Source organism: Labrus mixtus, chromosome 14 (assembly GCF_963584025.1).
Source record: "Labrus mixtus chromosome 14, fLabMix1.1, whole genome shotgun sequence".
Lineage (NCBI taxonomy): Eukaryota > Metazoa > Chordata > Actinopteri > Labriformes > Labridae > Labrus > Labrus mixtus.
In genome coordinates, this window is record NC_083625.1 from 7,524,635 (window position 1) to 7,549,299 (window position 24,665).

The 24,665-nt window shown below is 39.7% G+C and overlaps 1 protein-coding gene across 1 annotated transcript in view; it reads right to left on the bottom strand.

Moving 5' to 3' along the window:
* The window catches only part of si:dkey-251i10.1 (uncharacterized protein LOC100038774 homolog), a 211,843-nt gene that overhangs the window by 30,139 nt on the left and 157,039 nt on the right, over positions 1-24,665 (bottom strand). The gene's annotated exons all lie outside the window — the stretch shown is intronic.

Here is a 24,665-nt window from a genome sequence, read left to right on the forward strand (position 1 = left end):
TTAAATGCATGCTAAAATATACAGGCTCAATAACATTTGGACTTTAATTAGCTGTAATTGTGGACCAACTGAGCCAGGACTGTCATGTTCATATTTTATTTCTGACTGACGGAGGTGATTAAAGAGTTTTGGGGCTTCTGCATGCAGAATGACACCACTGTGGCAGAAACAAGCTGCTGAGCAATCACAGCAAACGAGGCTGTAATGGAAATTGGCATGGGTCTGTGCTTTAATTATAAACAGTACAGCATGAGGCCTCTGGGCTTTTGTTTTCTTACGTTAAAATTCAGCCAACTGTCTCCAAAGTAAAGTTATGCTTCATTAAACCCCCGGAGGAACATTTATGTTCTGCATTTTCACCATTGCACCACTGTTTAGGAGCAATGGGCAGCCACCAAACACTCGAGTCCCCAGGCCAAAGCCTTTAAGAACTGTATCAGTGGTTTGCATGTTTTAGCCCGTTTACTACAAATCACATATACCCTCAATCCAGGATTAACATTTTGTTGCTTTCAGAAACAACTCTTTTTCTCCCCACACTGGTTTCAGTTAATTTCTCAGAGAGGAAATCAACAAACTCTTGAAATAGGTTTAAGCTGTGCTGACCCTAACGCCCATTCGTATATCGTTATGGAGGGGAGACTTTTCACTGCTACTGGCAATGTTGCAATACTATGGAAGTTGAATTAACAAATGAGGCAGACATGTCATAGTGAGAACTGCACAGGATTAACAAATAACTTTAACAATGTTCTACTCTGGTCTCCCAGTAGGCCATGGCATTGTGTTAGTGGACCAGCATGCACAAAACCAGGACCCTGAAGTATGCCTGTGATTTTTTTTTTTTTTTACTTTGACATGTCATTAAGTCTTTGCATCCTTTTCATGCATAAACTGGTGTGTTAAAAATTAATTGTAAACACTGCCAAGTTCTGCAGGATTAGCAAGTTTCAAGAGTTTACCTATTGATATTTTTGCTACAGATACTCACCATTGACTGTAAATAAAAATGGAAGTTAAGTGAAATAGTTAAAATATCCCCATGATGGGTGCTGACATATCATGCTGGTGACGTTATTTGGAGCCAGAGTTGCACAGTAGCCTAAACCTGCTTTCTGATAGAATGGTAAGGACCACTCAGGTCAATCCAGTCCACAGCAGAACAGATTATTTTGTTGGTTTGATGCAGACACTCACGGTTATGGACTCTAGTGTTGGTGTTGTTACGTCTTCTCTCCCCGTTCCTCCTCTTCTCTGCTAATCTGGTCCAAACAATGCGGCAGGAGGAGCATTTGTCAACAGAGCTGTCAGTCATGGTGTTATACCCCAAAACAGCACTATTTTATTTGTATTTTAAAAATGAACCAAAACTGTATGAAACCATAAGCCAAGTAGTTCTCAATGTATAGCCTAACTTTAGGATAATCTGTGCTTAGGGCAGAAACATTTCCACACTTGAGTAAAAAATATTTTCATCCTGTAGTGACAGTCATTAAATATGACTGCTTATTTTGGTGGAGAAGAAAAATGATCATTACGAGGCTATTTATGCAGATTCTCCATGTGCCAATTACATTGTAAACTCTATTGAAATGAAGCCACAGCTTAGAAAAGGAAATAAACAACAATCTAAGAACTGTTTTGCATGCATTTGAAATTGATCTACAGAGCGCATGCTTTGTGGTTATAACTTGCAAACACGAATGACTTTCTTGCAGGACAGTAGAAATACCTGCGTTCGCACAGCACGGCCCTGTTAGGGTTCAAACTCAGGACCGTCTTTCTGGGAGGCGACAGTAATCACAACCGAGCCACTGTGAGCCCCAGGAGGCTCTCCAGCTGCCTAATAAAACCCCTTCCTCGTAATATAAAAGATAAGCACTTATGTTAATGTGGTTAATAATTAAGTTAATCAGTGCATTCATTTGCAGATAATCCTATGTCAACATAGTAATTGTTTCGCCTATTGCATGTAATGTATTAATATGAACTCAGGCATGAACTCGGGATCTTAAAGCGCGAAGGAAAATTAGCTTTTCTTATTAATATGATAATTTGTGCAGCAAGAAACTCCTCAGTAGTAGCAGATCAGCCCCTTAGTTTCTCTGCATATTTGTGTATTAATGCATGTTACATTTTTTTCCTCTTCCAGATTCACATTCATAAGAGTGAAACAAGAGTCACTTAGAAAAAGCAGAAGAACACAATTCTTAAGTACATCGTCTGGTAGATCTGATAACCATTTTAAAGAAAACATTTTAACCTTCCAGCTGCATTGCTGTGAAGAGTCTGGGGGCAGGGGGTTTCACTACCTTACTTCGATAGGTGTGTGTAAGCATTCAGAAATAAAGAAAGCAAGCTGGATTCCTGCCATGTTGATGTGACATTTAAAGTGAAAGACTAAACTGTTTGTGCTCGAGCGACATGTAGTCCATCTCTCCCTGACTTGTAATGTCTTGGATGTTGACCAAATTCTGTTTGCATGAAACTATATTCACAAATGTCACTGTTTAAAAAAAGAAAACTTTCATCAAACAGATGGACGCATTTCAAACGATAAACTCTGGTTGGTCAAGTGTCAGCAATCTTTAATCATCATAAAACACAACCTGTAAAATGTCCCTGATTATCCCATCCCCCCCCCCCCCCCCATGAGTGAAAACAAGTACAATGCAGATTAGTCGTATAAAGAACCTCCTTTCTGTTTTGTTTTTCATGCCAGCAGTCACGCTCATATTTTTGGAGATCTTTAAGCAGACTATTTTAAAGTTTGGGTTCTTCTTTGTGAGCATGTTGCTCATTCTCTGTTACCATGATGAACTGAAAATGAACTTCTGACTGTTTCTTTTCAGTTTGATGTTCGCTTCAGGGTAGCTGCGTTTTTGTTTTTTTTTTCACTTTGAGATGTATGGTGTGATAGTAGTCTGAATGCAACAGCTAAACGTTGTTCTGTTCTTTGCTATTATTTGACAGTGTGCCTCCTTAGGTGAAGTCTTGACATAGATTGACATTTTGTGACTTGCTTCCAGCTAAGAATTGGAAAAGAAAATGAAACTTTTCTGTCTGTATAGGAGTTCCCGCCCACAGCCTGCTAACTTAGCTTAAGTTTGTGGTTGACCCAAGCAGCAACCTCCGGTCTTGAAAAATTAAGCCAAGTGCAGTTTATCGAGTGTCTGCTTGAGGCTGGCTCCAGGAACACCAGAAGTCACATACACATGAATGGCAAAAAAGAAGTTTATACAGCATAAATAAACATGTTTACACCCTGGTACAAAAAAACTAAATAGGTCTGATTAGTTATTGTCATCACTGGTACAAACTATATGGGGGGTGATTTTTTTTTAAAAGCAGTTCTGTTTTGATTTTGAAAACAATATGTGTTATCCATAGTTAGGCGCCTAGCTGACATGATTGGCAGTTTGGCGTGATGTAACGGTTAGTGAAGAGGCGTAAAACCCGCCTCAGCTCCAGCTCTAAGCCTGTCATTAGGTTGACTGAAAGTTAGGCTGAGACAGCATTTCCAACATGGCGGCAGCTGCCGATGAGCCTCCTGCCTAACAGACGGCTGACGTCACTCAGGCTTTGTCCATTAACACTCACAGTCTATGGGTTGGCCACAAAATTCTGTCTGCTTCACAATGAAAAACATTGAGGAAAATGAGAGAGCTGAGATTTCTGTTCATTTCATACGTACTGCATGAACTCATCATGTAAGCACAGAAAACTAAGTTCAGTGTCATTTGGATCAATCACTCGCCACAGCTCTGTTATTTCACCAACCCACCTTCACCCACCTGCTTCTCCCTCATCACTTTTTCATCAGAACTCCAAAGGTCAGTCTGTGTTGTGTTCACGACCCACTGTTAGGACTATTAGTGATCGCTGAGTGATCGAAATCTTTTTTCCAACACAATATAAAACTATTCTTCGACTCCTCCTCAAACTGGCACTAAAATGTTGTTTTAGAGGAGAATATTTTTGGCTTAACTCCGAGATAACCATGATAACTTTCATTAGAATAGAATAGAATTACTTTATTGATCCCAAACTGGGAAATTGTGGCGTTACAGCAGCAGGTTATCCAAACACACAATATGAGTAAAAAACACAATATTAGCAAATCTAAACACAATATAATATTAAATACAAAGTAAATAAGTACTAAAAAATATCAAAACTAAGAATGTGAATATACACAACCAGGATTTAACTAAGCATTACTAGTCTTAAATAGGAAGATTAAATATGGAAGATTGAATGTAAATGTGCAAAAGCAGAGTCATAAATGGACAGTATTGACATAAGTTAAAGTGCATGAGTGTAGACATATTATAAGCAGAAACTATACAATATAACGGTGAGTAGACAGCCAAATGAAGTGAACATGAGTGCAGGGATAATTTGTAAATTTAACATGTGCAGAACAGATTACAGTATGGAGAGACAGATATTATCATGATGACAGTTCTCTGCTCGCATGAGGTGAGCTGTTGTACAGAGTTATGGCCTTCGGTAAGAAGGATTTCTTGTATCTGTCCTTGTGACAGCGGAGTTGTATCAGTCTGTTGGAGAAGCTGCTCCGCTGTTTGTCCAGTGGGGTGTGCAGAGGGTGCTCAGGGTTATCCATGGATAACAGTTTGTTCAGAGTCCTCCTCTCTGTCACCACTACAAAAGAGTCCAGCTTGCAGCCTATCACAGAGCAGGCCTTCTTGATGAGTTTGTCCAGTCTCTTAGTGTCACCAGCTCCAATGCTGCTCCCCCAGCAGACCACAGCAGAGAACAGTGCACTTTCCACAACAGACTGATAGAAGATCTCCAACATCTTGCTGCACACGTTGAAGGATCTCAGCTTCCTCGGAAAGTAGAGTCGGCTCATCCCCTTCTTGTACACAGCCTGAGTGTTGGCCTTCCAGTTCAGTTTGTTGTCTATGTTGACACCCGGGTACTTGTACTCCTCCACCACAGACAAATCCTCTCCCAGGATGCACAGCGGTGGTGGCTCTGTCCTCTTCCTTCTGAAGCCGATCACCATCTCCCTGGTCTTATCCACGTTCAGAATCAGGTGATTTCTTCCTGTCCACTCCACAAAGTTATCCACCAGCTCTCTGTACTCCCCCTCTTGCCCATCACTTCTTCACCCCACCACCGCAGAGTCATCGGAAAACTTCTGCAAGTGGCATGACCTGGAGTTGTGCCGAAAGCCAGAGGTGTACAAGGTGAAAAGGAAAGGAGACAGCACAGTCCCCCGTGGCGCTCCTGTACTGCTCTCCACCATTCCAGACTGAACACACTGCCAAGTCGGACAAACTGTGGCCTGTCTGTCAGGTAGTCGGTAATCCAGGAGGTGATGGACGAGTCCACACCCATCAACTGCAGCTTCTCTTCCAGCAGTTGTGGCTGGATGGTGTTGAATGCACTGGAGAAATCAAAAAAAGGTGATTCTCACAGTGCAGCCGTTTCCCTCCAGATGTGAGTGAGCACGCTGCAGCGGGTAGACGATGGCATCGGCATTAAGTTTATTCATTGTCTTTTGCTCATTAGAATGGTCTTAACCTGTGGCTTTCTGAGGAGGCGTTATGAAGCCCATTGAGGGCAGTAGCATATTGAAAATGCTGACTCCAACAAACTTTCGACCAACCAAAAAACAATGAGCTATAAAGACCAACAGCACTTTTTGTACTGGGTTGTAAGCGTGTTTATTTTGGCTGTAAAAATGGGCATTTAAACATGGGCTCTGAAGGGGATTCCTTGTCTTTTGGATGCAGCTTCAGGTAAACACTCAAGGAGATGTAGTTTTTGTGCACTTCTGCATTGGCTTATATTTAAACACCAGCATTGCCGCTTGGTTAGAATCAACTTTTTACCAGGTAGGAACCACAGGCAAAAGTCAACCAGTTCAACACACTGGACCTCCCCTGGCTTTAATTTTTCCATTATATATGCTGACTTCCTTTGTGTCTGCTGTTAGCACACTTACCTTGCCCCGGAGCCCTCCCACCACCTCTGTCATTCAGCTGTTTTCACCTCTATTCAGCTGCCGTCCCTTCACCTGTTGGTCTGAACGGAGCTCATTGACAGATCATGGAGCAAACAGGTCGGGTACAATAGAGGAGCACACCGTAGTTTTCAGTTGATTGGCTGGCTGATGAAAAACACAGAGAAAGCTGTTAGAGATCAAAAACAGTTCAATCTGCTCACTTCCCTCAACGACAAATACAAATGCAATATTGTTGGGTTACACCTTCAGATACATTTTGATGTTTGATTTGGTAAATGATGTGTGTTTGCATCGTCAGATACGTTATCCTTACTTGAAAAAAAAAAGAAAGACAAAGCTTAGAGCAAAAGATTGCAGTCACATTTTTGGCTAATCGTTTTGCAGAAATCCATTACACCTGCACATACATAATCTTCGGAGGAGATTTTCATCAGACAAAAAAATGATAGCGCACAATTATATTCATCCACATGTGAGAGACTCTGATTGTAATTTTCTCTGACATTTCGTAAAGAAAATAAGCCCACTTACAGTTTAGTGATTGCATGTGAGTAACACAGAAGGTTCTCCTGATGTGTGACTGGAAGGGGGGGGTGGGGGGGGGGTAAATCTATGAGGGGTGAAAAATAACCATCACACATAATCTGCTGACACAGGGTGTGGAGTCAAGTGTTGAGATGAATCTGGAGGCGCTTTCCAAGCTTTCTTTAAACATGAGAGTGCTTTTACCCCTTTCAAACTTCTGCTTGAATAATGTGCTTTTCTGTCAATTATACCATCTGCAATTTACAGCAGATTCAGAGCAGAGTTTGTATTCTCTCTCTGATTATTAGTGAGTGTGTTTTATGTTTCAGGTCATTTATCCCTAACTCTGATGCATTTATTCTCCTGGAGTTCTAAATTGATAGTACCTTAAAAAATAGAAATGACTTGTAATTTTTGTATTCCTGGCTTTTATTCAATGAAATTTAGTGAGCGGAATAAGTAAGACTTTCAATATGTTTATTGTGAGCCAAGTTGAAAGGAAGATGAACCCTTTTTTTTGTTCGAGGGGAGCAGTCCTCTGTGGCTGCGAAAGAATCATTTTTATTATCTTAAATTTTCATTTTCATTTTTATGTTATGACTCTGTAGGCCTTTATAACTCTAATTTAATCATACTATAAACTGTGCATCGAGTTTAAACTCCATATTGAGTTATAGTGTTGTATAGTCAAGACGAGATCAGTAAGGCATTTAAAAAGTTGCAACAAAAAAAGGAAAAAGAAAGAAAAAGGCAGCAGGTTCAAGATCAACTTTAAGATCATTGTTAACTTAAGAACTATGTTGTCAGAGTTTTACTAATCTCATATTTAATTCTCACATGGTTCAGTCTCTTTCATTGTTCATCTCTGCAGCCAACAAGCTGTGTTCATCTCAACCTCTCCTTTTCATTATCCACGCAGCCCTCAAGTCTGTGGGAGTTGTTACACAGCACTTTATCTTATTACACCAGTGAATGAAGCCTCTGAGGCAGCGCTTCAGCAGGACTTTTTATGACACCCATCTAATGTCCAAATCATGAATCTATGAGCTCAGCGCAAAACTGTTTGACACTAGATGTTTTTATCTCTATGCATCAATCCTTTATTTTTAAGTATGTCTCGGTATGATTAAATCTGGTGATAAAAAAGTATTTAGCTGAAATCTTAAAACTTTTACAGGCACAAAGTGTTAAAAATGTACAGCATATAATTCTGGTAGACTAATTAAACGCCAGGCCGTAGGCACATTTGGCACATCAAGCTTTTTAGATAACAATGGGAATAAAAGAATGGTCTGTCATTTGCACTGAGCTTATTGGGCCCACTGCCCTTTGTTTCTGTTTCTCACCATGCATAATATTACATACATAATATTTTAGCATAAAAGAGCAGGTAGAGAAAAGAAAAAGAAAGATGTATGTGGTAAATGGCTGAAGAATTGGTGAGCTGCAGGTGGGGGATGGACGAAAAGCTCAGGTGTGGGAATGAGGTGATGCAGTGAAGACAACATTTTCCCAGCATGGCAGTCTGATGAAAGATGAGTACAAGCAAAAAATTACAGTAAATAATGACGTGAGCCACTGCAATGATGGTAGTGAGATAGGTGTATGATGAGAAATCGACGTTTTTCCATTTAAATAAATGGCATAGTCCACTTAAAGGAGTCTGAAAAACACTTCTTCCAGGAATAAATGTAGAAGAAATATGGTACTATTCATCGTGTACAATTTCTCCCTAATTCCGACCCGCTGCATAAAATCAAACACAGGGAGCTCCCACTACTAACTCACAGTGTTGAAAACAAACACATTCTTCTTTACACCAAAGGATGGGATATTGGCCAATTGTAAAAAAAAAAACTTCCAATACACTTTTCTCAAACATTTCTCAAAGTCTTAATGCGTCTATTTATGCCAGAGTCATCAATTTTCTGAGATTTTTAGTTTTAAATTGTTATTCCATCTAGGCTAAAAAAAAAAAAAAGGGTGTTTAACATCATGATTGACAGCTCTGTTGACAAATGCCGCTCCTGCATGTGGTGCTCTGCACTGGATTAGCAGAATAGAGGAGGAACACTTACAGAAAAACATAACAAACACTGAAACATGAGTCACTGAACTTTCCATAACCCTTGAGTGTCTGCTTCAAAACGTCACGAGAATCTGTTCTGCTGTTGACTGAGCCAACCTGAAGGATCCTTGCTCTTATGTTAAAACCTCAGCAGCGTCTCTGATGTATAACTGTGTCTCTAAATGGCAGTGCCAGTGCAATATGCCAGCCCCCTCTGTGGAGGGTATTTTCACTTCTCTCTTTTGTACAACAGAGGAGTCGGCGACACGTTGTCCATTTTTATATAGTCAATGATCAAAACTCTAAGTGCGACGGTTAGGCCTATAGTGGTTAAATCCTGCGTCCCATGTGCAGCGGCTACAGTTTACCTGAGAACTCTGAAATGCAGGTTTTGTTTTGTGGAAACAAATTCCTGTGAACATTGTCTCCCCCATGGAGGGATTATGTGACAAAGCCATAAATTAGCCTCTGCGATGATAGCACATTTATAGGCTGCGGGCCAATTTGATTTTATTGACCATATACAGTATAGCAGCAATGACACGGGTCATTGAATCTGTGGTGCGTTGAACGCTTTCAGAGATCTCAGCTTGAAGTTGGCTGCGCTGGATGGAAAAGTTTGGCATCCAGGATTCAGGAGGTTTTGATATCTCTATGCAGTGAAGAACAGAGCAGTTTAAGGTCTTCGTGGTGTTTAACGGTGGTGGCTCATCATAAACAAATCAGTTTGAATAAAGAAGATTCTTCACTAATTTTCCATTTTACCTCCCTCCAGCAGACCTGGCTAAAAATTGCAATATAAAAAAAACACCTGTGGTTTGTTTTTAGACTTGTGCTGTTATAGTAATGATTGGTAATTCCCTAAGACAAAATCCCAGGAGTTTTTATTATGCTTTCTTTCAGAAGCAAGCTTTTATCAAAACAATATTTTATGCCTTTGCCCTGCTGTGCATTTAGAGATGTTTCCGGTAGAGCCCTCTGAGTCTTGTTTATCAGTTCGAGAAAGTTTTTAATGATTAATTCCAAACCAATTTAATGCTGCTATCCCCTGAAAATTTCTAGAGACAGCCTGCCTCTAAAGTTCTCCCTGTCTGACAAGGAGGGGGTCTCTGGAGGCAAGCCATGACGTAAAAAAGATGCAGCATAGAGTCCAATATTATTATGACAGTTTAAGGCAGAGTGTTATTGAACGTATCAAACAAGGTGAAAAGAACGTACTGGCAAGCAGGAAGGAGTCTGAAGCAGCTTCATTTTGTTCATGACAACTGCACTGGTCAGATAAACATCATTACACACTTGCTCTCTGTAAATTATCCTGAATATTACCTGCTGTGTTCACTCATCGGCTACACATAACTTCACATGGGTATTTTACTGGAGGCTGTGAAAAGTCTGGGTGAAGCCAATCATCAGTCTGCAGATGATGCTAACAAATAACCATGATTGTGATGATATGAAAATAGAGAGAACATTTCAACCCTCGTTGGTGCCATTGTTCTTTGTTTCTCAGAGGGGCAGCTGCAGAATGTATTTAATACTAAAGGCTATTTGTAGCTTGGTTCTAATCTCACCATAACTTGTGCTCTAGACTGGCAATGAAACTTTGCTTCAAACACCTGGCACCCCAGAATATGAGTGCAAAGGCTGATATGGACAAAAACCCTGAGCTATGGTTGTATTTCTCAATTGACAACTGAAACCATGAACACTGAGCAATTGTCAACAAGAAAATTTGGCAAAACAAACCTTCCAGTGCTTTGAAATTCAATTAGAGAGAAACTAAACTGAGAATAGATTTGTCTCCATGCAGCAGAGTGTCTTCATGTCCTCAAAACTCTCTGACCCTGCTTTGCTTAAGTTTTCTTTCCCAGGCCTCATACTGCATTTGTTCCCAAAACCATTTCTTTTCCCTGTTGGCTCTGTTGCCCATGTTGCACCTGCCCTACAATATCCCATCATCCTCTGAGCTCTGCCTGTCGGCTGTGACTCTTTGGTTTTATTTGCAACAGTCCTGCAGCGCTGGCTATTAAATCTTTGGACTCCAAGGTTGTTGGTTTTATGTCACATTTTGCTTACTTAAACTTCTCCATTAGTTTGGATAGTTTTATCTTCCCTACCACATACAAAGGCACACTAGGAAGGCTTTAACTTCTGAATCTGCTGTTTAGCATTTAAGGTTGCACTTTATAATCCCCCTAAACTCTTCCTGAGCCTCTGCAGTGAATTAATGTGAATGCCAGATGGCAGCAATCTTAACCTATTAAGGTTTCCTAAGTGAGAAAATGTCATTTATATACTGAGTGAGCCTGCATTAAAACTTACATTTGATTGTATTGGTTGACGTTGAATTTACATTTAGTTCCCTCAGCGCTGAGTGTGCTTATCTTCATCACAAGAGACCAAATTATCACACATGAATATTAAGCTTTTTATTATTAGCTTTCTGCAAGCTTCAAAGTTTTTCCCCTCTGTTATTAAGCTGTTATTTATCTAAAACTGCAGTTCCTCAAGTGGCCACATGGGGCAGCTCAAAAAGTGAGTGAACTCCCCATTAAGGCCAAAATAAAAATAACTGACTTCACATGTTAAAATTATATTATGGACCGGAGGTGTCAAAAGTATTCACATTCATTACTCAGGGTTTAAAAAGACTTCTGTAGAAGTTGAAGTATCAACTCAAGCTTTTTACTCAAGTAAAAGTGTAAAAGTACTGGTTTCAAAAGTACTTAGAGTATAAAAGTAAAAGTAATGTAAGGGGGAAAAAAATGACATTAAGGACAAAAGCTTAGGCCTCGCCACAGGGGCCTATAGTGCACTAGCCCACCTCCCCAAAAAAACATTTTTCTAAAGGCCATAATGACTATAATGTTATATTAATTAATATCAATTATATTAAAGTCCATTGAAAATGAACGCATTTTAGTATAATGCAAAAACATTAAAGAAGCATATATGTGAACTACATATATGATTTGATCAGAAGATATGATGACTAGTTGCCTATGGGACAATTCACTCGAGTTCTCTTGAGTCTCTGCCACGGACATCTTCGTACTAGGCTACATACGTCTGCTATTTCCTTGCTGGAGTGTGACGTGATTTGTGTCATGTGCAGGTGCGATGGATCGCGTACAAACCAATAGGGTGTCGGAATGGTATATGTTTATACTTCTCATCCAACCACAATCAAATTCACTCTACCCGGATGGCGCGATTTATCTTTTTTTTGTGTTTTTTTTTTAACGATGACAAGCCGGAATGAAAACAAGCTGAAATGAAATAGGAGTAACGAGGCTATTTTTATAGATGTAAGGAGTAGAAAGTACAGATAATTGTGTGAAAATGTAAGGAGTAGAAGTAAAAAGTCGGCTGAAAAATAATTACTCCAGTAAAGTATAGATACCCAAAATTGCTACTTAAGTAAGGTAACGAAGTATTTGTACTTTGTTACTTGACACCTCTGTTATGGACAGAAGTAATGCAAAACAAGGTGGTTGCTTTGAGGGCAGGTCCAAACTGTTTACTGTTTGCTGTGTCACCAAGTAGGCTAAGTATTTTATCACAGATTATCTTTATTTTACAGAAAAATACATTTTAGTTTATAACTAATACGTTTTCCTTCTATGCTGCTCCTTCTGTACTATTTCATTGACAGTGACTTCTTCACTGTAATGTTAATTTTACAAAAAAAGATTTGTAATGAATTAATTAAAAACATGAAAGAAGCATGTGCTTAACAGATTCTTAGATTAACTTTCAAACACTTGTCCAAAGTTAGTTTAACACTCTGAAAAAGACATCTAATCTTTGTTGACCTACTGTACTTTCCACATGGTGAACTTATGAAACAGAAATTATGAAACATGATTATGGGAAAGCTGGGGAGATCATACAGGCAGGGAGAGAAAGGCAGCGAGGAGGAGCTGAGCCTCATCGAAAACACTGCTGCTGGCTGAATAAGTAAAGCCACCTATAGAGGAGGAATAGATGATGAGGAGGAGCAGGAGAAAGGAGAAGTTCTCACAATCGGTGTGTGGGGGAACTGCAAAACCTTTTAAGCAATACTGAGCGGCCAACTCGGGCAACATTTTTTTATTTTGGAGTTATGCAGGTCAACATTTTTTTCATATCCTGTAATAGGCAAAAAAAAAAAAACAGGAATACTGAGGTTTTAGAGGATGTAGAGAGTGGAGGCTTTTAGAGGGGGTGTTGTTGGATGGGGTGGAGGGTTGTTTCTGTGAGAGAGCATAGTGAGAGACACGAGGCAACAGATGGAGAGAGGAGGCCCAGAGTGGCTGAAAACAGAGATACTCCAGAGAGAGAAGGCGTTGAGGGTGAAAGCCCTGAGTCCACTGAAAAACTATCAGAACATAATGTGAACATAATGTGTCTTTAAATCAGCCCTAAGTAACAAATGATATGTTAAGCTTTAGATAGCGGTTGTATATGTGGGGTTTAAACAAAAAGAATACCAAATTTGAATTTAACATTTGAACAATCACGGTGATTATTTTCCTCTGATTGCATAAGTGTATGTCATTATCACCAGCCAAATTGCACAGTCAGAGACAATGAACAAGCGTAATGTGTTCGCTTATAGAGAGGGAAGATAGTGAGAGCGAGCGGAGGAAAATGAAGATGAAGTGTTTGATGTATGTCTCAGGAACAAGAGTGGCCTTAATGATAAAACACTGCCAATGACTAAGTCTGCCAGTGGACAGGGCAGGCCTGTCAGCGTAAGCATAAAAGGTGATGAGTGAGAGCTTTGCGCTGTTAAACCTTCATGCTCCAAGACGCACAGTGTTGAAGGCACCGCCGAGGTCTGTGAATATGAAACATGGCCGTAATTAAGTGCTGGCTTTAAAGTGGCAGCACACACTCTGGAAAAAAAAGAAAAGAACTTAATTTGCTTCTGAATCAGAAACTTCAATTTCAGTAAATTATTAGAATTAGAAAAAAATTAGAATTTGACCAGACTTAACTCCTGCTTACAATTTCAGCGAATAAAACTCCAGCAGATGCAACTAAGATGTAAGGCCCCGTTTCCACCTCGCGTTTCCTCTGAGTGCCAGCGGTTTTTTTTTTTCCAATTGTTTTCAATGAGAAGAGAGCGTTTGCGGCAGCAGGCGTCCGTCCAGAGAAAAAAAGCACCTGCGTCTTTTTTCCGAGCGCTCCGCCTTTTATTGCTCTGAGTGCTCAAGTTGAAAACCTTTCAACTTTTCAGAAAGGCTCTGTTGACGTCACCAGTGCTCTTTTCCAAATGTGTGATATTTGCCGCCATACGGATCGTGTCTTAGACCCACATACTCTTTGCTCCTTGTCTGAGCAATTGATTTTAGCTGACCCTGCTGATTTGAGTTTGAGAAGAGGAATATCGTGCGAGTGAAAATATCAACAAGTCCATATCATTTAGACATAAATCCCCCCAAATTCAGCTCAAGAAGAGTGTGTTAACTAAGAGTAGAAGACTGAAATATTGAAATTTAGAGAGTCTGGATGTGTGCAGTTAAAAAGAAAGAGAGCCCACCAGACTTCTGTAACCCACTCCTCATCTCTGCTTGATGCTTGTGTCTGAAGGATACATTAGTCTTGACTAGCATGGTGCACGAAGGTAAAAGAATGAATACATGATCTCTTCTCCTGATTCAGTTTTCATACTATCTGAAAAAAAGAGCCACTAGAGTCTGACACTGAATCTGGTGACGATAATGTGTAAATAAGAATCTGATGATAAATCGTCTACATAGTGTAAGTTACTCAAGTTCCATGTTCCAGTTTAGAGTCTCTTATCAACATTAGCCAATATGTCTACCCTTGACGCCACGATTTCATGAACACTTAAAAGTAGAACTAAACTACTGAAGATGAACGAGAAGCTTCGGCCAGTTATGACCAGCAGAGTTTCACACACACAGATGATTTTTGATTCTGCAGCACGATGAAATATCTGCGGCTTATCAAAACAAGTTCTGAGTTTAGCCGACAGCCATTTTCATCAGATAGATGAAAACCTGCTTTGAATAGATTACCATGCATGATGAAGTCTGTTTTACAAGTCTGTAGATATCGTGTTGAATTAATTTTCACTACCTTTAAAAAAAATAATTAAAAAAAACCTGTTGGCTAAAAAGCTCAAAAAGTGCTCCATGAAATCAAATCTCAGATAATTCAGTTCAATTACATTTTTTAAAAACTTTTTTTTGTAAAATCTAACGTATTGTCCTTTTGATTTGTCTAAAAAGTGCTTACATTTTGTTAAGTCATACTTGTGTATCACAACAGTGCTTTCATATACATTAAAAACAATAAACTGCAAAAGCAGGTTTGTATCCAAACAGAAGGTGAAGTAAAACCTGATCTAAAGTCAGTACACAATTTCTAAATAAAAGCATGAAAACTTAGTTTGGAACGCAAGACCGGGATGGTCTCTCGCTGTGAGGTGCGTGTGTGAACGACCAGATCAGGAGGATTTCAGGAGCAGTCCTCCTGAAATCCTCTAGAAATGTTTTCGGAGTGCATATGTGCAAACGGTTTAGGACATCATTACGACAGTGCTTTTTTGATCAAAAGTAAGATAAGAGCTCAGAATAACAGCAGCTTTTTAACAACGCGGTGGTGGTCTCTGTATACGTTTTTGATTATTATATTGGTGTTTTGAGCCCCTGAAATTTAACCAAGCACCATCAGTATGTCATACATTTTACTAATCCAGGGAAATGTATTTACAAAGTTAAAAAAGTTTATAAAGTCTGTAAAGATAAAAATACATACTTGTGAATATTGAGGAATTCCTAATGTCTTAGGTGATTCCTTTAATTTGTTTCTTCTAGAGACATTCATGTCCTCCAACACAAAATGTTTGAATAACATTAATAATGTGACTGTTGTAGATTATGTTAATTCACACTGAACAGTCACAACATCATGACCACCGACATGTGAAGAGAACATTGATTATGTCTTTACAATGGTGGATGAGCCATGTTAGGAAAAAAAGAACATTTGTCTTTGGAGTTACATTTTTGTAAGCAGGAAAAATGGGCAAGGGTCAGGATGTGATGACTTGACAACTGGGTCAGCGCATCTCCACAAATGCAGCTCTTAGTTACTGGTTAGTACACCAGTCAGTACTTACCAAAAGTGGTACAAGCGAGGAAAAAATATGAAAATTCAACAGGGGTCATGTTGGAGTGAGGAGTAAAAACTGGCCCGTCCAACTGAAGAGATACTGGAGCTTAAATTGAAAAGTGTGCAATCCTTTAAACGATTAGACAACATTGTGGCATCTTCTTGAATTCAAAATGGGATCAGGAGCATCAGGATCCCCCAAGTGAAGTGTGGTTGTGGTGAAGGAAGGATGCAAGATGGGACTGAATGGTGGACTTCTGAGGAGCTGAATCCGGACACGGCAGAGATGGATTGGAGGTGACTTGGTGCACAGCAGCACAGAGGGGAAAAGCTTTAAAGTTTGAAAGCCACAGGATGATTGGTTGATGAAGGCAGTGATGAAATCTTGATGGTTTAATACTTAAGAGTAAATGCCCATAATCAGATGATCAGAGATGCAGGGGGAGAGAGAGAGAGAGAGAGAGAGAGATAGATGACTGAATAGAAGAGAGTAAAACAGTCTTCCTGCTTGAATTTATGCTATCATTATTTCCAATTTAATTCCCCTTGAGGTTTAAAATCAACCTTGACACTTAAAGTGCTACGTTCATCCGACATCATTTTTAACAAACACACTTTTATCCATCATGGAATGAACAAACACTATATACCCTGATACACAATGAGATTGTTATGATGATATAAATGCCAGCTTGAGCGAGTCTCTGATGATGTCACTGCACTTATTCCTCTCAGACGGCCATTACAGCCCTTTGTTCACCCTCATAGTACATGTACTAAAGGAACCAGTATATTACAGTGTCACTAGTCTTAACCGAGACACCATGCCCCTAAGATCTGGAGCTGTACTTGAGTGTATTTTTTATACACAGTATATTTTTAAAAGTCATGTAAGGGCACACGTCAGCTGGGTCTTCTCTGGCTTTTTAGCCCTTTGAGTACACAGGGGCCAGTGGTTTACCATTAAAAGCCTACACTCCAGTAGGTTGAGGTGTACACAAAAGCACTTTCTCTCTTTTGAAACGCACACACAATAGCATAGGCCCCTTTTAGACTTTTGCTTTGCGGGTAAATTATACAACTTAATGGATTCATCTTTGGTCCTCTGCTGAGGAAGATAGACTGGAGAGAACACAAGGAAGTGTCTGGGAAAGTGGAGAATTACAGGGGGGGGGGGGGATGAGGGGATATAAGAGTGGGAGTAAAAGAGAGGAAGGAGAAGGGGAGATGGGATATCTCAGAGGTAAAGATACAGCCAAGGGCTTCAGAGCTGTAAATCCTCCTTTCTTGAAGAGATGTGGGTTTTTATCTCTTTTCTCCCTCGCCTTCTCCTCCCTCTCCACCCTTTCTGCACTCCTCGGTCTTCAACACATCAACACAGAAACTAACATGAATACACAGATGCAGACTTTCTGCTCCAATACCAATAAAAGGAGTAAATATGTGCTGACGTTGATGACAAGGGAACTTTACAAATACCTTTAACACCAGGAGATTATCACTTGAATTAGCCCTGAGCTAATGTCTTTCAGCTTCTGTGTCATTTATCCTTCCACTTTCTTTTTCTCTCATTGTCTAACTGTTAACTTACTGGAAGCTCAAGGATAACCACATGCATCACCTCCATTTTAAATTTGCATCGACACAAAACTAGCGAGCTTTCCTTCTTTTACTTCTTTTTTACTTTATTATTTCTATTTTCCATATTTTTCCTCCATCTTCGGTTATTTAGTACTTGTATTGCCGGCATTACTGTTTTGTTTTTTAGTTAAAAAAATATCAGAATTTTGGTGATTTCCTTGTGTAACATTTAAATACTTCTGTACAATCCTGTACTTCACCAACTACCAAGGTGTATGAAGAGTTAAAGGTTTGAAGAGGTCGACAAGCTCCAGCAACACTTGTAGTATGAAGATCAACTTTATGAACTTTATTAGACCGATGTGTTTCGGGTTGTGGCCTTCAAAATAACTATAAAGATGAACCTTGATTATATTTATTAAGGTTACAGGTAACCTATTACTTTCCCTTGTAATTGAATAAATACCGTCACAACTAAAGTAGAATTTCAATTAACGTTCCGCAAAATGAACTCACATTTTTTAGAAGCCAAAAATCGAACACAATCTCCCTGCAGTGTTAAAGAGAGAAGAGGGGATAAACCTGTCTGGGTCATGTGTTTGATGAAAAGAAAACAGATGCAGGACATTCAGTTACACAGTTTCTGCAGATGGCTGTTCAACATGCGTCTTGTTTTTGCTCAAGGTTTCGCCGCTTAAGGAAGTTTTTTTCTTGCCACTGTAACTTTGCTAAATGTTTCTTGTGCTCATGATGGATTAATATTGGGGAATATAACAAAGAGGTCTTCTACCTGCTCTTTTGTTAAGCGTCATGAGTCAACATTTGTTATGAATCGCTATGAATAAAGTTTGATTGATTGATTATGTCAACCAATCATCATATATTGATATTTAGTGAAGATAAAGATCCTAAAGAGTACAAGTGGGATGAAGAAAGTGGATGTCTGTGCACTTGTTATAGAAAGAGAAAAGCTACAGAAGAGTAGGGAAGAGATGGAAGAACCAGTGGTCAAACTATCTCCTGTTTATTAAATGAAACTGGCACTGAATCAGGACAGTGAAGACGGTGGGTGAGAGCAGATACAGGGAGTTTGAGAGCAGTGTGTACAGATTAAGAGTGGTATTAATTCTGACCCATAATCTCTCTGCTTCTGTAATTGAGGTCGCACACCAGGGGACGCTGAGTTTGGAGAGAGACTGCCTCTCTGCCTTGCTAAGCTCTGAGGAGGGAGCAAACAGACATGGAAAGGAACTGATGGGACACAATCCTCCACAGACCTTCTGACAGTAGAGTTTGTGTTTGGAGACAAAGTAATGGGGACAGTCAGGGACACAGTGAGGACAACCACCTCACTGTAGTCCTACAGACAGAAAGTCTACTTACATTTAACACAGGACGAAAAAGAAGAGGATCAGAGTATAGGTTCTTAACCGTTTGGTATTTGAGATGAAAATCTGCATACTTTTTATTACAATGGACAAAGATATCAATATTTTTGTGCAGCCATAGTTTTAATTATTGCTCTGTGATCTCAGGTTGTAGCCTGGAGAAGCCACTATTTGAAACGTGTTGTTCGCTCCAGTGTTTTAAATGCATTAAACTTCAAAGTCTATCTGAACAATCCTGGCGTGCACTGTATTACTCTGATCTTGAAAGTCGTCTGCTCCTGCTCTAGCCGCACTCGGGTGAGTAGCACGGTTGTGCACAGGGCACCCATCGATCCTCAAATTAAAATGTACGTTTAATATTTGACAGCAATGTATCACTTTCACTTTTGGCTCCTGGGCAGGCTCAGCTTCTTTTTTTTAAATAGGAGTGGAGGGGGCTCCAAGGAAAAGGTTGGGAACCACTAATCAGATTTTAGACTCATCTTATATCACCTTTGACTCATGTATAAAAATGTCCAGAGGGCTGAGGTTACAGGACATTGATGTGAGATCTGACAGTTTGGTTATCTGACATAATAACTGGACCAATCCAATAGAGATAGCTAACACTAGCTGGACCTCTTTTAAAGGAGTAATATGTAAGATATCTACTGAATTAAATCATAAAATGACCTTACTATATCATATCATCACTTTAAAATAACATGCTATGTTGAAGTGCTGGCTTCTCTGACAACAACGCAGCAGCCAGTATGTCCTCTTTCTAAGTTTCGATTCTGGTCCTGAATGCTCTGTGTTTGTTTTGACAAGAGAAGGGAGGCAGTTTAAAGGCAACCCCCACACAGCTGTTTTGTACACCCCTCAGTTTTAAAAGTAATCAGTCACTTGACCTCTCAGGGCTGTCATGTTGTCATCCAAACTTGCTTACAACTGATATTGTCAGTTTCAAAATGTTAAGCCACTTATCAACAAAAAGTCATGATCATAAACTCAATATAGAACATTTTGTGACTATTTCACAAACTGTGGTGATGTTTTTTTTTTTTTTTTTACAGCGGGCTGAGGCTCAGATGTTGTTTCAAAACGTTTTTTGTTTTTTTTTAAGGTAGATTTTCCCTCTCTTACAAAATGCAAAAAGATGCCTCACCACAGCAGTCCTTGCACCGAAGGTCAGAAGAATTTCAGTCTGAGTCTGTGTCTGACATGGACCCTCATCTTCAAACACAAACATTCAAAGACAGCTCCTGAAAACTTTCAGTACACGGCTGTTAGTGCTCTTGATGAGAAAGTCTGAGACCAAGAAGTACAAAAAAACATATTTCTCTACTGTGGGAAAGTTGTCACATCCTATAATAGAGCCCACACAACAGACAAGAAATCATCACAGGGTACTTAAACTGTCTACTTCTTAAACAGCACAACCAAACTCAGCTTGTTTGTGGTCCCGGGCCATCGATTCCTCTCCCTGCCTCTGCTCTTCAGCCTCCAAACTTCACTCCCCTGTTCACTCTGTTCTTCTGCATCTATCTGAGATCAATATTGTAATAACTAGAGAGGAGAAAGCCTCATCATAATCAATAAGAGCAACGTATGGCTAGGCAGAGGTAGTCAGAGAGAAATCATTCTGCCTAACAGCGGAGCTGAATGTTTCTGACACCTCATTCATTACACTATTGAATAATCCATCGGCTCTGTCACAGCCGCAGAATAAGCTCCTGCGTGAGCACATCTGCAGGCGCTCACAGCGGTAGGTAGACCTACAGAGAGCTTTATATTCCCTTTGATTACACAGAAGATTCAGATGAGTTTAAGAAAATGTTAATGTCGCCACAGGAGTCTGGGGACGAGTCGGAATCAAGTCTAAAGTGGATGTCTCTCAGGTTTCTATAAGCTGCATGTCAACATTGGCCTTAGAAAAGACGTTAGTGGTGTTTCTTACATTACTCAGACACGTTAAATAACTTTGCTGGCCTAATTTTTTCAACAATATTACCAAGATGAAACGTAGTCTCAACACATTTTTTAGGTTGTTCGACAAAACTGCCATCGTTGAAAGTATAAAGTCAGTGCAAAACAAGCAAGTTACTGACAACAACAATAAACGCCCATCATGTCCATTAACATTTTATTTACATGTTTGAATATGTTTTCCCGAATATGTCATTGCAGTTGCCATTATTTTGATTTTTTTTTTAGTTCTTCATTTTCCGAAAGACCCCCCTTCAAAACATCATGCTGCATCTCAAAGAAGCTTATCTTGACGTTTAACAAGCAAGCCCACAATACCTGCGTAGTTCATCAGTTCATTCAGTCTGCTCTCACAGCTGAGATGTCAACAACATGCAGGAGGTTTTAAGTTACAGCTTTCAGCTCTTAAGAGTGCGCCTTCTTCAAAAGTTTATCCATTGACAGCGACAACAGTTCACTAAACTCTGACGCATGAAAAAAAAAAAAAATCCTACACCTGAGTGGTTTATCACTCTGCTCCCATACCCTGCATGGTGCCTGGTTCTGGTTTTCTGGGGAAAGCAGGTCACTTACTGATGATTTGATGCCATCAAATGTTAGCCTGATCCTAGGTTCAGATCAAATCATAGCAGCTGCCAGACTTCAAATGATATCACTTCACCCTGAACACAGACGCTGAGGTGGGAGGAGACGTCTCAGACATGAGATGCAAAGTCATCCGCTCAGACCCACATGTGTCTGACAGACTAAATGAAACACTTCTTAAGAACTGCTCTTGCAGAGCCTGAAGGGTCTGTCAGGAGACTTTTGTGCGCTTTAGACTCCGGGCTAAAAAAGATGTGATGTTGAGAATTTGTACGTATGACAGCTACGCAGAAAGGGAGGCTTTGATTAGATAAGGGGTCTGTGCAGAAGGAATCACAGCCACTATCACAAACCTGGACCAAATGAGGTAACATGGGTCAAATACTGCAGAGGTGGAGGACACTTTAAGGAACCCAGACTGTATTTAGAGTATTTAAAGCAACAGTATGTAACTTTTTCACCTTAAAATAGTAGTTGAAAAAGTGGATTTAATAGTGCAATAACTTTCAACAGGGAGAATCTCTTGGCAGCTGGTAGAGATCATCTACCAGCGTGAGAATTGCGTACGGCTTTATGGCATTATTTCACACACCAAGCTTCATTTTGGGCCTTTATTGGAGCGATAGGACAGTAGATAGAGTTGGAAATCAGGGAGAGAGAGAGAGGCCACCTGCGCCACCAGCGCCCCGGCCAGGCTTCAGTTTTTAAAAGAAGTCAGTTAGCTCGTCTTGTTACTGGTAGCTCTTCTTTTTTTTTTGGCACCAGTCTCTTAACATCTTTATTCTTGCTGTAAAAATGATCATTTTAATATGGCCTCTAATGGGAATTCTCATTTTTCTGCAGCTGCACTCACATTATCAAGAGTAAGTTGTAATTCATGTCAATGAACAGAAATCTGCATTAAATGTCAGCTAACAATCCACTGTATGTTTCTTAACTCTAACTCTCTTCTTGCTTCTCAAGTTGTTAGTCAGACTGCAACGTATGGCGACTCAAATGTCTTAACGTAAAGTCCATTATTGCCGACCTCTGGATTTACAGGAAGCCTTGCAATGTTTACCTTTGCTCCCTAAAGCTATAACGTGTTCAAGGATAGCTGACGGGTTCTTGAATGATGCATTGCTAACTTGTCTGTTGCAGCTGTTGGAAATATATCTCTGTAATAATGTCATTTAATGCACATTTGACACCCGTGGTTTCACATGGTGCGATTGTCCCAAACTGCACTGAGCAGAACAAAGTGCAATTGATTATCTGTCGTAAAATCAGCTTGTACCTGTAAACAAGCTTAAACTACACAAAGAAGCAAGTCTTCTTTTTTTTATACAACATCATCATCAAACCATGAAATGTGACAGAAAATGATTTTTTTTTTTAAAGCATCAGGGAGCTTCCATGGAAGCCCCTGTCTTGCCCGCTGGGTGTTATTTTCTGTCTATTTCACACTAAGAGAAATTCATTAAGATGCTGTGATTCATTTTGATTGAGGGTTGAAAAAAATTACACCGTGACCACTTTGGGAAATTAAACAGATTTGATGTGAAAACAGCAGCAATAACAACAGTTCAGGGCTGGAATTAATCCTTATATCAGCAATGCGGTGCAGCACTGACACTTTTAGAAAGTCAATTGATAAACACAGTATTTGTCTAATGAAAGTCACCGCTAGTACCCTGTCACCTCCATACTTACTGGTGATGAAATTCTGTCTTCATTGTAGAAGTGTTTACACATAGTCTGTAATCCATTTGATACTGATAGCACACAATGAATATTTTTGATGTCTTTTAACTTCTGTGACTCGTATTTAACGGTGTGACAAAGACATCTAGTGAAAATAAAGGTTGAATAGATTAACCCACCCAAAGAATAACCATGTCAGCAGTTTTTATTGAACAAATTCACTTATCTTTTTTGTTATCCTGAGATGATAAAACATATTGCTTTCCATTTTACTCAGTCTATCTTACTTTAAGTCTCTTTTATGGTCAAAAATGACAACAACACCTACAGGAGTAACAACGGAAAAGCAGATTAACTGAATCTGCTGCTAGCTAACAACTGCCTGCTGGCCGTAGCTAACATTAGCCTGAGGCACATTGCACATAAATGTAGCTTACTCTTAGCTCATGACGCTGATTGCAGCTTGGTCTGCATGACTTCTTCTTCTTCACTGTCTGCCACTTTATTCCCATTATCCTCCGCGTTTGAATAATCATTGCTGGAGTTGGAAGTCTGTGATTGCCACCCTCTTCTCTTATCAACAGCAAAAGCAACATGGCCTATAATCAGTTAATTAGCACATTCATATTGTATTTGTCATTTAAATTTGACCCTTTATGTCCTGACAATGACACCTGTTAACAATAATCTGATTAGAGCAGATGTTTTTTTGTAAAATTTCAAAGGTAAACCGTGATACTATTCATGATTTAATAGTGAGTTCATGCAGAATAGAGGTCACTAGGCCCCTGGACTCTTCTGTCATCCAGCTGAACTTCATCTTTGGCAGGTTCAACACGATTGACCCCAGGGGAGACTGGACTGGCCCTCCCCTCAGCAGACAGCAGTAGGATGGTCTTCATCGTTTCACACTCTCTGACTGGGAGCTCAGGGAATGTGCAGCACAGAGGGGGGGGGGGGGGGGGGATGCATTGACACAGCCACTCCAGCTGTTTTCAGGACCATGGATTCCTCCTTGAGGGCAGCAGGTGACTGAACACCATTAAATGTGATTTTTGAATAACCTAAATATATGCAAAGGCGTCCTTTCTTATTTTTCCTTAGAACAGTTTTGTTTATGATCTGCACCAGAATCGAAACTTAGGAGGACATACTTGCTGCTGTATTATTATCAGAGAAGCCAGCACTTTGATGTAGCATCACATTTTCTTAATGTCTTATGATATAGTAAGGTCATTTTATGATTTACTTAAGTAGATATCTTACATATTGCTCCTTTAACTTTTATTATTTTGGATATTTTTGCCTCATCTCATAATTAATTAATTAAACCTGAAGTAACTCTGATCAGGTTCTCACAACTCTCTCTTTCCTCCCTTATCTGAAATAACTCAGTTCTGTTAGCTTTACTGTAGCTCAGCATTTAGCATATTTGCTCTCCTGCTCATTGTGTCACGTGTTTTCCTACTCCTCTGCCTCCCACAGTGACACTGGTACACATTATTAATGTAGTTCTAATGCTGAAATTAAAATGGAAAATGGAGATTAGGGTCTGTAGCTAGCCAGTCACATGATTCACATTTATATTTTATTGGTTCATTTTATGCTCAGTTGAAAGATACACCTCTCTCTTCTAAATGTAGAAACCTTCTATAAGTCTGCACACTTCTTAAGGACGGTATTAAACATTGATTTAATTTTCTCCCGTCATTACTATCATTGGATTACACAGCAAAAGAAG